This window comes from Perognathus longimembris, chromosome 28 (genome assembly GCF_023159225.1).
Source record: "Perognathus longimembris pacificus isolate PPM17 chromosome 28, ASM2315922v1, whole genome shotgun sequence".
Taxonomy (NCBI): domain Eukaryota; kingdom Metazoa; phylum Chordata; class Mammalia; order Rodentia; family Heteromyidae; genus Perognathus; species Perognathus longimembris.
In genome coordinates, this window is record NC_063188.1 from 29,540,962 (window position 1) to 29,555,156 (window position 14,195).

Genomic DNA, 14,195 nt, shown 5'->3' on the forward strand with positions numbered 1-14,195 from the left:
TGTTTAAAAAAGATGCCCCAAATGTAAAATAGATAATAGTCACTTTAATAACTAATTCTTGAACAGTGTTACCCATATGCCACACAATATTCTCAATCCTTCACAAATGCTTAATGTTCACAAAACTTCAGTATCAACATAGTTATTTTATAAAGACCATAAATGATTTATAAGTGCTGTCAATTGGTCAATGCATAATTTGAAACTGGAAATCTTATCCAGTCTACTAGCCACCACTGCATCTCTAGGATAAAACAGAAATATTCAAGGTAAGAGAATAACAGAGTTCTCATTTAATGGACCCAGAAAGATGTCCCCAAATCAATCTCTCCCCATCCCTGTCTCCTGGCACAGGCATCTTTTGGATGTCTACAACAGTGACATGATCAATTCCGAGCATTAAACACCAAAAACTTGATATTTGCTCTGAGATTCAAGAGGGAGTAGGGGCTTTATCACCCAGAAATGACCTTGTAGGTAATAAAAGAAGTAGCAGTCTATAAAGAAGTGTTACTTACTGTGTGTAAAGGATTTCATTCTAAGGAGTGCAGTTAATTGATGTGATTTGAATTTTTTTCACCCAAAAGAGGAATATGTAGTATCAGATTTTTCATCATGTCACAAGAAGACTTATATGATATATTAGGGTATTAGCTAAGGAACAAGGAACCTAAGGAAAGTTGAATAGGAGGCTTTAGGTTCAGTGTCCTTGGGAGAAAGGGGATTCATATTAAGCAGGCATCGCAAAGCAGTAGGTCCACATTGGAGTTGCTTCCCCATCCACTCTTTTTTTTTTAACCTTTACAGATGATGAGATCTTAGAATCCACAGTGGTGAAGTTGTTTATTCAACATTTCTAATTAAGTTAAGGTCAGGGATATAATTGCAAATGAAGAATTACTTTGCTGTTCTTATTATAACTATTATTAACCTGAAATTACCTTCTGAATTAAAAAAAAAACAACTCCTCAGGAGTACTTGGAAAAGTTCACACAGTTGGTAGATACTGCTTGACTTAATGAGTTTTTTTCCATATCAGTGATTTCTATTTGTTTAAATCACTGTTTTGTCCATATCTACTGATGTAAATGACAATATTTAGATTACCTCTGATACACTTGAATACAATTTCACTTACAGAAAGAAAACTATTATTGGAGAACTGCACCAATTATCGTTCTTATCACTGATTAGCCAATCTCATTTACATTGTTACTAGATTTTGCGCAAACAAAACAAAATTAATTTTTAAAACATGTCAAATTAGCAAACACACTAAAAACTCAGTCTAGTCTCACTAAAGGAAATACTTGCTCATTACAAAAATACTTTTAAAAGAAATCTTGGGGGCTGGAAATGTGGCCTAGTGGTAGAGTGCTTGCCTATCATGCATGAAGCCCTGGGTTCGATTCCTCAGCACCACATATACAGAAAACGCCAGAGGTAGTGCTGTGGTTTAACTGTTAGAGTGCTAGCCTTGAGCATAAAGAAGCCAGGGTCAGTGCTCAGGCCTTGAGTTCAAGCACCAGGACTGGCAAAAATGAAAAAAAAAAGAATTATTGATTTCTTCACTTTTTGAAAAGAAACTGATTCTTTAGTTTTGTCATTTCTCCGTATAAATTTCGAGGAAAGGAGCAAAGTACAAGCTTAATTTCTGGATGAGAAATACATACTGTATACATTATATTCAACTTAAATATGTCAGTAAATTTTTTAGATGCAAGTAAGATAATTTTCTGTATTTTACTATATTGGTTTTACTTATATTTTTATTTTGAAAAAAATGATATACACAAAAACCGCAAAAGTAGAACAGAGATTCTGTATATCTCTCAAGTTGTTACTCAACATCAAAAATGCATACTCACCCAGCTACTCCTATGATTATGGAATGACAAATTGATTTTGTCAGCAACAAAGTAGACCTATACTTATTTGACTAACATGAACTGATGGAAATGGTTGTCCCTGTCAATTTGCCACAATTATTTGGCAATTTGAAAGGTGGTAGTGAAAAGCATTTACACAGATCTAAAGCTGGAAGTCGGCTAGAAGGTGAATAGCACCATCTAGAAAACACTTGTGACCCTAATCTTAGTCCAACATATGAGAATCACTGCTTAAATTTCAAGCTGTAACACATGGACTGAAGTAAGCCCTTTTTTGAATGGTCATTTTTGTCCATAATTTATTTCAGTGTAAATGCATATGCTACTTTACAATGAGCATTTACTCTGTGTCTTATTACTATTTTTTTTCAAATTTTTATTATCAAACTGATGTACAGAGAGGTTACTGTTTCATACGTTAGGCATTGGATACATTTCTTCTACTGTTTGTTATCTTGTCCCTCATTCCCCCCTCGCTCCACCCCCTTTCCCTTCCCCCCACCCCCCGGAGGTGTTCAATTCACTTACACCAAACAGTTTTGCAAGTATTGCTTTTGTAGTTGTTTCTCTTTTTTTACCCTGTGTCTCTCAATTTTGGTAATCCCTTTCAATTTCCTACTTCCAATACCAATATACACGATTTCCAATATACTCAGATAAGATTACAGAGATAGTGGAGGTACAACCACAGGAAGGTGATACAAGAACACCATCAATAATAGAAACTACAGATACACATGGGACGTTGAAAGTAGTTACAACAATTGTTTCCATAACATGCAGTTCATTTCACTTAGCATCATCTTAGGTGTTCATAAGGGTATAGCTATTGGGCTCTTGTGATCCTGTGCTGTGACTTGCCTAAACCTGTGCTAATTATTCCCTATAAGGGAGACCATATAGACCATGTTTCTTTGGGTCTGGCTCACTTCACTTAGTATAATTTTTTCCAAGTCCTTCCATTTCGTTACAAATGGGACAATGTCATTCTTTCTGATAGAGGCATAAAATTCCATTGTGTATATGTACCACATTTTCCTGATCCATTTGTCTACTGAGGGGCATCTGGGTTGGTTCCAGATTCTAGCTATGACAAATTGTGCTGCGATGAACATTGTTGTGCTGGTGGCATTACTGTGATTTTGTTTGTGGTCTTTTGGATATATACCTAAAAGTGGGGCTGCTGGGTCATAGGCGAGTTCTATATTTAGCCTTTTGAGGAATTTCCATACTGCTTGCCAGAGTGGCTGAACCACTTTACATTCCCACCAGCAATGAAGTAGGGTTCCCTTTTGGCCACATCCCCTCCAACAATTGTTATTGTTAGTTTTCTTGATATATGACATTCTTACTGGGGTGAGATGGAATCTCAATGTTGTTTTGATTTGCATTTCTTTTATAGCCAGTGATGTAGAGCATTTTTTATATGTCTCCCGGCCATTCTCATTTCCTCATCAGAGAAGTCTCTTTGTAAGTCTTTAGCCCACTTGATGAGGGGCCTATTGGTTCTTTTGGTTTTGTTTTGGAAGAAGGTAATTTTTTTAGTTCTGCATATATTTTAGATATGAGGCCTTTGTCTGTTGAATATCCGGTCTTTAAAGATCTTCTCCCAGTCTGTGGGCTTTCTGTTTATCTTGTGAGCTATGTCCTTTGCCATGCCAAAGCTCTGCAGTTTGATGCAGTCCCATTTGAAAAAAACTTTCTTTGATTTGTAGCCTTTCTGGGTCTTTGTTAAGGAAGTTCCGTCCTGTGCCGAGGAGCCCAAGTGTTTCTCCTACTCCTTCCTTTAGTGTTTTCAGAGTGTCTGTTTTGATTTCGAGGTCTTTAATCCATTTGGAATTGATTTTGGTGCAGGGTGATATATAAGGATCTAGTTTTAGTTTGTTATATGTGTTGAGCCAGTTTTGCCAGCACCATTGGTTAAAGAGGCTATCTTTCTTCCATAATATTGTTTTAGCTCCTTTATCAAAGATTAAGTAGGCATAGTTCTGTGGGTTCATTTCTGGGTCTTCAATTCTGTTCCATTGGTCTTCACGCCTATTCCGGTGCCAATACCAAGCTGTTTTTATTACTATAGCTTTATAAGAAAGCTTGAAGTTGGGTATGGTATTGTAATTCTTCCAGCACTGTTCTTTCTGCTTAGGAGTGTGTTTCCTATTCTAGGTCCTTTATTGTTCCATATGAATTTCTGGATTGCTTCCTCTATCTCATTAAAGAATGGTGTTGGGATATTAATGGGTATTGCATTGAATTTGTAGATAGCCTTTGGCAATATTGCCATTTTGATTATATTAATCCTCCCAATCCAGGAGCATGGGAGGTTTTTCCATTTCCTTAGTTCTGACTTAATTTCGTTTTTCAAGCTTTTAAAGTTCTCCTCAAAGAGGTCTTTCACTTCTTTGGTTAAGGTTATTCCTAGGTATTTTATGTTTTGGGTGGCTATTGGAAAAGGAGTTGCTTTCCTGAATTCAGCTTTGGTCTTTGGGTCGTTAGCATAGAGAAAGGCCGTTGATTTTTGAAGGTTTATTTTATATCCTGCAACTTTGCCAAAGTTTTGGATCAGCTCTAGTAGCTTGGGGGTAGAGTCTATGGGATTCTTTAGGTATAGGATCATGTCATCTGCGAAGAGAGAAAGTTTAACTTCATCTTTTCCTATTTGGATCTCCTTTATATTTTCTTCTTGCCTAATTGCTCTGGCTAGGAATTCTAGTACTATGTTGAAGAGCAGCGGAGAGAGTGGACATCACTGCCTTGTTCATAATTTTAAAGGGAATGGTTTTAGTTTTTCCCCATTTAGAGTTATGCTTGCTGTTGGTTTGTCATAAACTGCCTTGATTATATTCAGGAATGTTCCCTGGAATCCCAGTTTTTCCAGGGCTTTAAGCATCAATGGGTGCTGGATTTTATCGAATGCTTTTTCCACATCCAGAGATAAAACCATGTGGTTCTTTACCTTGCTGCGGTTGATGTGGTGGATTACAATAATTGACTTGTGAATATTAAAACAAATTTGCATCCCTGGAGTGAATCCAGTATGATCATGGTGTATGATTTTTTTTGATAACCTGTTGAAGTCGATTGGCCAGAATTTTGTTGAGAATTTTTGCGTCTATGTTCATCAGGGAAATCGGTCTGTAGTCGTCTTTCCATGATGAGTCCCTGCATGGTTTTGGGATGAGGGTTCTACTGGCTTCATAGAATGTGTCTGGTATTGAACGCTCTCTTTCAATTTCATTGAAGAGTTTGAGAAATATTGATGTCAGTTCTGTTTTGAAGGCCTTGTAGAATTCTGCAGTGAATCCATCTGTACCTGGGCTTTTCTTGAATGGGAGATCATTTATTGCCGTTTCTATTTCAATACTGGATATGGGTCTGTTTAGAAGGTTTAAATCTTCATGGTTGAGTTTGGGGATATGAATTTTTTCTAGGAAATCATCCATTTCTTCCAAGTTCTCAAATTTGTTGGCATAAAGGTTTCCAAAATAGTCCCTTATTATTTTCTGAATTTCGGTTATTTCTGTGGTGATTTTACCTGTTTCATCTCTTATCTTGTTTATTTGAGTGTGCTGCCTTTGTATTTGGTCAGGTTTGCCCAGGGGTCTGTCTATCTTGTTGATTTTTTCAAAGAACCAACTCTTTGTTTTGTTGATTCTTTCGATGGTTTTTTTCATCTCTAATTGATTTAATTCTGATTTGATTTTAATTATTTGCTTCCGTCTATTGACTTGGGGTTTGGCTTGCTGTTCGCTCTCAAGAAAATTAAGGTGCTTCCTTAAATTATTGAGCTGCTGTTTCTCCAGTTTGTTGATGTATGTAATCAGACCTATAAATTTTCCTCTGAGTACTGCCTTTGCTGTGCCTCAAAGGAGCTGGTTCTTTGTGCCCTCAACTTGGTTGAAGTCCATAAACATTTGAATTTCCGTTTTAATTTCTTCAATGACCCACTGATGGTTCAGCAGTGTGTGGTTTAGTCTACTGAGCTGCTGTTTCTCCAGTTTGTTGATGTATGTAATCAGACATATAAATTTTCCTCTGAGTACTGCCTTTGCTGTGTCTCAAAGGAGCTGGTTCTTTGTGCCCTCAACTTGGTTGAAGTCCATAAACATTTGAATTTCCGTTTTAATTTCTTCAATGACCCACTGATGGTTCAGCAGTGTGTGGTTTAGTCTCTATGAATTATAGATTTTTCTGTGGTAGCTGTTTGAGTTAAGCTCTAATTTTATTCCCTTGTGGTCTGAGAGAATGCAGGGAATTGTTTTGATACTTCTGAATTTGTACAGATTTTCTTTGTGCCCTAAGATGTGATCTACTTTGGAGAATGTTCCATGTGCTGCCGAAAAGAATGTGTATTCTGTTGTTGCTGGGTGGAATATTCTGTAGATGTCAGTTAAGTCTAGTTGGCCTATGCAGTTATTAAAATCTGTGGTTTCTATGTTCAGTTTTTGGCATGTTGATCTGTCCAGAGGTGATAGTGGAGTGTTAAAGTTCCAAACTATCAATGTGTTTGGGTCTATGAGTGTTTTTAGAGTCAGTAGTGTTTGTTTGATGAAGTTGGGTGCTCCTGCATTTAGTGTGTAGATATTTAGAATGGTTATATCTTCCTGTAGGAGAGATCCCTTTACTAGTATGTAGTCACCTTCTTTGTCTCTTCTTACTTTTTTTAATTTGAAGTCAATTTTGTCTGACACTAGGATTGCAACTCCAGCCTGCTTATGGGGGCCATTTGATTGATAGATTTCATTCCAGCCTTTCACTTTTAGAAGATGTTTACTTTGCTGGATAGATGTGTCTCTTGGAGGCAGCAGAAAGATGGATCTTGATTTTTGATCCAACTTATGAGCCTATGTCATTTGATTGGAGAATTAAGACCATTAATGTTGACAGGATTGAGAGATGATTGTTCCTTTCATTATCACTTTCTTGTTTAAAGCTGTGTCTTCCCATTTCTTGATCTGATGTTTACTATTTAGGGTTCATTTCTCTGTCTCTATTGGGATCTTGATTATTTTCCTGTATAGTACATCTTTGAAGATTTTCTGTAAAGCTGGTTTTGTGGAGATATATTGTTTCAGTTTTTCCTTACTGTGGAAGACTTTTATTTGACCTTCGGCTATGAATGAGAGTTTGGCTGGGTACAGAATTCTTGGTTGGTAGTTAGTTTTATTTAGGGTTTGATATCCTTCATTAAAGGCTCTCCTTGCTTTCATGGTCCTTGCTGTGAAGTCTGGGGTAATTCTGATTGCTTTTCCTTTATATGTGATTGTTTTCTTCTCCCTAACCGCTTTAAGGATTCTTTCCTAGTACTCTACTGATCCTGTTTTGATCACCATGTGTCGGTGGGATGTCCTATTCTGGTCTGGTCGGTTTGGGCTTCTAAATGCTTCTTGTATCTGTATAGGCCTTTCCTTCTGGATATTTGGAAAGTTCTCAGCTAATATTTTGTTAAATAGGTTGCCTATCCCATTAACCTCTTTCTCCAAGTTTTCCTCAATACCTATTAGCCTTAAATTGGGCTTCCTGATCGTGTCTTGAATCTCCTGTAGCGATCTGTTTTGTTGATTGGACTGGATTTGTATTGATTTTTTATGTTTCTCCATAGAATCTAAGGAATCTTCAGCTCCTGAAATTCGATCCTCTGCTTCAGTTAGTCAGGACTGTAGGCTAGCTACTTGATTTCGAATCTCTTTTCCTTCTTACTGGTCTTTCCTGATGATTTCCATGTCATTTCTTGGGTCTTGTATGGCCTTCTTTACTTCATTAACTCCATTACTTTGGTTTTGAGTGTTGTCTCTCAAATCTTTAAGCTGGTTAGCTATCTTTTCATTTGACTCTTGAGGTTCATTTATCTTACTATTTGTGGATGCCTTGAAATTCTCCATTAATTTTTGCTTTGCCTCCTCATGCTCTAGAATAATTGCCTGAAGAGATTCAAACTTTTCATTTATCATGTTTATCAGTAGACTTTTTAGAGCATTTTGGGGGTTTTTGTCTATGTCTTTGATTGACTGCTCTGATTCCTGCTTGTTTTGAGTGGGGGAGAAGACTTCATTGTTTGCCATCTTTCTTGTGTTCCTTCTGCCCATTTGGATTGGGAATGCCAGTCCACCAGCACCTGTAAGCAGCCCTTACCAAGCACTGTTGTGTAAATCTTACTAGTTCACAATTATATACAGATATCCTGTATACCTGTCTATAAAATTAGATTTGGTGTTCATAAAGAATACAATTTCAATATAACAACCGATTCTGTGCCCTGTATTCAGTATTTACTTATTAAGCGTTACAACCCTATAAGCAATTCTTGTTTTTATATTATGTTCTTTTAGGACTGGCTTTCTCTATGAACCCCTTTGATTCACTCTGATTAAGCAGGGATACCCTCTATCCAATAACCAGGAGTCAATGGAAACTGGAGGTCTAGGCAGTAGTCAGGAGGGTTAGTTGGAGGTAGTAAAGAGAATAGAGTTAAATGTATTGGGGAGGGGGCGTGGTGATTTTGGTTTAGTTTCAATGACATGGAAATGTGGAGAAGAGTAGAATCAGTAAAAAGAACAAGGTTAAAATGATAGACAATGGAGAGTTAGCAGAAAGGAGTGGAAGTGTTATTCATAGGAAAGTAATTTTTAAAGAAAGAGAATGCCAAGAGAGAAATAAATAAAAATAGTGGAGGACAGATGCACAAAACAGAGAAAAATTATTTAAAAAAGAAAAAAAATAAAAAGGAAAAAAAACAGAAAAGGAACTGCCCAAACAAACAGAAAAGAAAAAAACTTGATAAAACAAACAGGTAAAAATGGAAAACAAAACAAAACAATAAAAAACCGACGACGTTTCAGAAGTGAAAAAAAAATTTTTTTTTAAAGTTAAAAAATGTTTGAAAAGAAGAAAAAAATAATGGAGTCCTCCTTGTTTGGGTGGTCTTTCCCCAGTCTCTGGTTTCCTTGTGATGGTCTGCAGTCTATTTTCCTGATTGGCTGGGTTTGACTTGATTTCAGTTTGCAGGGGGTGGTTCTGTTCTGACCCTTCCCCTCTGTTGGTGCAACCCTGGGTCTCTGTGTTTTGCACAGCTTGCAGATAGACTTTGGGCATCCTATGTAGATGGGGACTTGAGCAGTCTCAGGAATCGTGGCTCCTCTCTGCTGCGGGGCCGCTGCCTTTAACGCCTGTCTTTGAATAGGCTGTGGACTCAGCAGGGCGGGGCGCCTCTGGCCCGTTTTACCTGGCTGAGAGTTGCTTGCATGGGGGAGGCTCCTCCCTCCTGGGCGGGGCAGCCTCCTTAGAGGAGGTGGCTATGGAATGAAGCTCTATTTCGGGCTGGGAATTGGGCTTCCTCTGTGATGGGACCGTTTAACTGTCTCAGGAACTGTTTGTTCCCCCGTCTGGTGTTTCCGTGCCACTGGAAGCTGCTTGCCACTTTCGCTTTAAATTTAGAAATTCCGGTGGGCAGCACGGGGCACCTTTGGCTAAGCCAAGGCCCAGGACTTGCCTCCCACCTGGGCAGGGGGCATTCTACTGGGCGGAGCTGGCTTTCACTGTTCGGTCCCTCTTGCCCTTTTCAAAGATGGCTACTTTGACCTTGCTTTCCCCAGGCCCGATTTAGTTCCAATCTGGTCTGACCCTATGCCAGTGGCAAAGATGGCGCTTTGCTCTGGCAGTGGGGGAAGGGCTGCCTTCCAGAAGCTGCTCTATGGGCACGAGTGAGAATATCTTTCGTGGGGTACTCACTCTTTCTCTGCAATTTCAGATCGTCCATGCTCAGCCGCCGTCTGGATTATTTCTCATTGGTCTACACTGTGTGCTTTAGCTGCGCGGAGTGCGGGTTGCTGTGCCAGGCGCTGTGCCGGTGCCCGCACTGGCACGGCAGTGGGTCACCGCCTGGAGCTCATATCTGTGTTTTCAGATGAGCAAAGTCGATTTTTCCTTCCTGGCCAGAATCCCTGTACTATTAGAACTTACTCTGGCTGTCTTTCTAGGAGTAAAAGTTTCTATGGGGTGAGATAACTGCCATGTCGGAGGGAGCTCAGCTAGTGCTGTGCAGCTCCTCCGCTGTCTTCCCAGAAGTCTGTGTCTTATTACTATTAACATGCATTGTATCATTTATTCCATGGCTAGTCATTGGAAAGCCAGAATTTCTTCTCAGATATTGTCTTTAGACTTATGCTTATTACGTCCTAACAACAAGGCTTAATAATATCTAAATTAATTTATTTATTCACAAATATTCTGACTTAAAATTCAGGAATCTTACCTCCAAACCACACTACTTCATGAAAAAAATTATATTTATAGGCAGCATTTTCATGGAGCAGTTAGTATTTTGATGCCATCATAGTTGGAATGGAGGTTCTTTCACATGATTAAAAATAAATTGGCAAAGTCTATTTGCCACTGTTATTCCACTTCATTTATTTCTTTCTGATGTTCTTATCTGCAGGGGTCCCTGCACCCCGGGTGCTCTCCTAACCAGTGGGAGAGGCGAGGAAGCGCCGAGGGTGAACCCAGAATAGGTAACGAGCCGCGAGTCGCCCGCACTCAGCCCAACCCAACCTTTCGCCAGCAGTTGGACAATCAGACGACTTGGGAGAAGTTCAAGACTGCTCTCAGTTTAGTGGTGTGGACTGGATCTTATGTATGGGAAATGGCAGGAAGAGGAGGGTGTAACATACCTAGCCAGTGGCTATGATTGGTGGTCCGAGCTGTCAGTCAAGGGCAGAAGGTCACAGGACCTCCCTAAGGGGCGGCCTAAGTACTAGCAGCACCGCCCCCAGGTTACTGCCGGCAGCCATCTTGCTGCACATGGTCTTAAAGCTGATAGGCGTGGCCAGCTAAAACCGCCTTTCCAGTTCTGGACCAGAAGGCAGGCGGGGCTAACCAGGATCCCTCCTCCGGGAGGCGGTGCAAGAAAGCATGCCCCCAGGGACTGAGGCAGGCTGGGCTCTTCAGGGCCTCACTCCTGAGGTGCAACAGCCACACACCTCCTGGGCGTGGACAGGTGGGGCCAGTCGGTGCCCCCCACACTTATCCATCAATTTGTTATTTATAGTTGCAGTATTTCTTTGTCTGCATTTCATTGTTTTATATATATATATGTATATGCATATATTCATGTTTGTATGTATGTATTTCCCTAACCAATTTCACTTGGAAGGACATGTTTTAATATTTTACTATTATTACAAATAATATTGCAATGGTTAAGACAGTGACTAAGTGTGAGTAAAATTTGGACAATTTTGATGGCATCTATGTTTTACAACATAAGCCACCTCTAAGGATGGATGCTGTTGGAAGGGATTGAGGAGAATGTTGAAAGGAGTACTACTGATCAAAATGTACTCTACACGTATGACATGTTGGATCGTGACCCCTTTGTGCAACTAAGGATAATAAAAATATAATTAAAAACAAACTCTAGGAAGCACTTGAAAATAGGCGAACTGTGCCAGCTCTAAAGTTACTCCTTTGCCCCTTACCCATACCACAACTGTACCCTTTCATTCCAAGCCAGCAAATAGAGAAGAGAGTGATCAAATAGCTCCACACATGATACTGAAAAAATACCTGCTTTCTGCTGAGAAATGGCAAGGCTTTGTCCCAAACTAATCACTGTAAAAAAGAGTATTTCAGACAACTTGACAACGTGATTGTGGATAAGATGTAGAGTTTTCCTTCTATTTTTTCTAATTATGATGAGATAAAAAGACATTAATTATAGTCTTTTCCTAGTACCATATTTGCTTATATTACAGAAATTCAATATTCATGTGCCTGTGGTTGTCTTTAAAAATAATAAAATAGTAGTATCCTTCAGTTCCTTTACTCTTAACTGACGTTTTCCAAAGGAGCTAGACATCATGAATTCAGATGTTCTAAAAGGTAGAAGAACATATTCATAAACAGCATGATTTGGGGCACCCATTGCCTGAATTTGAATTCTAGCTTCATTTCTATCTGACCTTAAACAAGGCACTCTTGTACCTTGGCTTCTTGATACTTATAAAATAAATGTACTGACTCTCTAATGGGATTTTTGTACAGATGAATTGATATGATGTATGGAAAGTACTTAGTGTAGGTTATGAGCTTAATAAATAGTAACGATTATGTTTTATTACCTCTTCACTGGACTATGAAGTCCTTGAGGGAAGGGAGAAATGACAAATTTATTCCTGCATTCCTACATTCTAGCCAAGTACTGAGAGCATAATAAATGATCAATTAATGTTGACTAAACATATGGACAAATAAATGCATGAGTGAACTAAAGGACATCAGGGCCTTCTTTATGTAGATAGAAGACTTAGTATATCTCTCATCAACCCAATGTATTCAACAAAGGGATATAAGCAGAACCATCTCTTAGATGCTTTATTCCTTTGTTTTTATTTGACAAAATATATACTTGATATCCAGGAAATGTCTTCATGTATGTTTCTTGATATATACATGCATACATTCATTCATACTCATATACAAACACACTCATGTACTTTATTTTTTACCCTTTTGAAACTTTCTATATTTTGTACTTTATTATCTTAGAGTAGTTGTATGAAGGAGTTGCCATTTAACAAAGCTTATAAATAAAATGCATCTTGATCAATGTAACCCTTTCAATATTTTCACCCACCCCTTCTTGCCTTCTCCTTCCCTCACCTTTCTTAATTCTTACAAAATTAAGAAATTTTTATAAATACATTTTTGGAGAAAAGAATGCCTCTTTACATTTTGTGTAAAGTAACAATTTTTAGTTTAGAAAACATAGACATTATGAAGATCTTATTTGTTACCTTGTTACTGTTCCCATTCATAGAACTCTAGTTAATTACTTTGATAACCCATTTTTAAAAAAAAAATTCGTATTGTCAAACTGATGCACAGAGAGGTTAGAGTTTCATATATTAGGCCAAGATACATTTCTTGTACTGTTTGTTACCTCCTCCCTCATTCCCCCCCTCCTGCCACCCCCTTTCTCTTTCCCCCCATGAGTTGTTCAGTTGATTTATACCAAACTGTTTTGCAAGTATTGCTTTTGTAGTCGTTTGTCATTTTACCCTGTGTCTCTTGATTTTGGTATTCCCTTTCAGTTTCCTAGTTCTAATACCAGGATACACGGTTTCCAATGTACTCAGATAAGATACAGAGATAGTGCAAGTACCAAAGGAAGGATATACAAGAGGGTCATCAATAATAGAAGTTACTGTTTCACATCACATGTTGAAAGTAATTACAGCAGTGATATAACTGTCATTTCCATAACATGGAGTTCATTTCACTTAGCATCATCTTATGTGTTCATAAGGGTATAGCCATTGGGCTCTTGTGATGCTCCACTGTGACTAGCCAAAACCTGTGCTAATTATTCCCTATGAGGGAGACCATAGAGTTCATGTTTCTTTAGGTCTGGCTCACTTCACTTAGTATAATTTTTTCCAAGTCCTTCCATTTCCTTATAAATGGGGCAATGTCATTCTTTCTGATAGAGGAATAAGATTCCATTGTGTATATATACCACATTTTCCTGATCCATTTGTCTACTGAGGGGCATCTGGGTTCCAGATTTTAGGTATGACAAATTTTGCTGCAATGAACATTGTTGTGCTGGTGGCTTTAGTGTGTTCTTGTTTGTGGTCTTTTGGGTAGATGCCCAAAAATGGGGATGCTGGGTCATAGGGGAGCTCTATGTTTAGCCTTCTGAGGAATCTCCATACTGCTTTCCAGAGTGGCTGAAACATTTTACATTCCCACCAACAAAGAAGTAGGGTTCCCTTTTGGCCACATCCCCTCCAACAGTTGTTATTGTTAGTTTTCTTGATATATGACATTCTTACTGGGGTGAGATGGAATCTCAATGTTGTTTTGATTTGCATTTCTTTTATGGCCAGTGATGTAGAGCACTTTTTCATATGTCTTTTGGCCATTCTTATTTCCTCATCAGTGACGTCTCTTTTTAGGTCTTTATCCCACTTGTTGAAGGGGCTGTTGGTTCTGTGAGGTTTTGTTTTGGAGGAATGTAATTTTTTTTAGTTCTGCATATATTTTAGATATGAGGCCTTTGTCTGTTGTAGGGCCAGTAAAGATAATTTCCAATCTGTGGGCTTCCTGTTTATCTTGCGAGCTATGTCCTTTTCCTGCAGTAGCTCTGCAGTTTGATGAAGTCCCATTTGTTCATCCTTTCTTTGATTTGTAGCATTTCTGGGACTTTGTTAAGGAAGTTTTGTCCTGTGCCAAGGAGCCCAAGTGTTTCTCTTACTCCTTCCTTTAGTGTTTTCAGGGTATCTGTTTTGATTTCAAGGTCTTTGATCC